At 38.4% G+C, this 934-nt stretch overlaps 1 protein-coding gene across 3 annotated transcripts in view; it reads right to left on the bottom strand.

Annotated features, from left to right (window-relative positions):
• The window catches only part of HNRNPR (heterogeneous nuclear ribonucleoprotein R), a 29,840-nt gene that overhangs the window by 20,572 nt on the left and 8,334 nt on the right, over positions 1 to 934 (bottom strand). The gene's annotated exons all lie outside the window — the stretch shown is intronic.

Genomic DNA, 934 nt, shown 5'->3' with positions numbered 1-934 from the left:
AATAGTGGTACACAGACCGCATTTCAGAATTGATCCTGCATGCTGGAAGGCACCTAAATCATTTATACAGGGACAAAACTCAAGAGGTTAAGAGTCACAAAGTTCAGCCCTGAGTTTGTTTAACTATGCACTGGAGAAACAAACAGTAGTAATGAACCCCAGTGGGGTGAAAGTACCTCTTCTGCACATGGAGAGGTTTGCACAATTGTTTAAAAAAAATTGATACAACTGGTACATTTTTAGCATTAATGCCTTTTAAGTTTACCTGAACTCCTCACAATACAACCTAAGTGAAACACATTCTAAAACCCTTGTAAGTCCCTTTCTCAGACACCTATACTCAGGTCTCTAAGAGTATATCATAGCAGAGCTTTAGAAAAGGACATCTCTACAGACATGAAGACTACCTGGTACCCACATAAGACAGAATATCAACATAATGAGACAGATGCAGTATTCTTTTGAACTACCTTTTAAGTTTGTAGCACTTTTGGAGGGCTTTAGGAAAAAAAGGATAAAACTACATCTTGCCACTGAGGTATAATGAGGGCATGAAGCAGTTCCCATTTACAGTATGCATGTTCACAACACACATACTCAAGAGGAAGAAAAAAATCTGTTTCGTACCAAAGAACATTGTGTCTCCTCAAGCAGAATATTTCTCTCTCTTTAAAATACACAATGACACTTGCTCCAAGCAAGATAAAGATAATTCAAGCCATTATTGTTAAACTGGACAAGTCGGTGTAATGACTAATAAGGACTGACCTATCCACTAAGAGCTAGACATAATATTCACACACAGACTGGTATTCCAGAGTAGCCCCAAGTCAGTCAAACTAGGCTATTTCTCCCCACCCAACCATAAGCCACCTATTAAAACATGAAGTGCTTAATGTAGTCACCATAAGTTAGTCATGGTAGAACACAGTAG

The sequence above is a fragment of the Gekko japonicus genome, unplaced genomic scaffold (assembly GCF_001447785.1).
Source record: "Gekko japonicus isolate JY-2015 unplaced genomic scaffold, Gekko_japonicus_V1.1 scaffold524, whole genome shotgun sequence".
Classification (NCBI taxonomy): domain Eukaryota; kingdom Metazoa; phylum Chordata; class Lepidosauria; order Squamata; family Gekkonidae; genus Gekko; species Gekko japonicus.
Note: the sequence above shows the minus strand (reverse complement) of the source record. Positions and strands in the feature narration are given on the sequence as shown.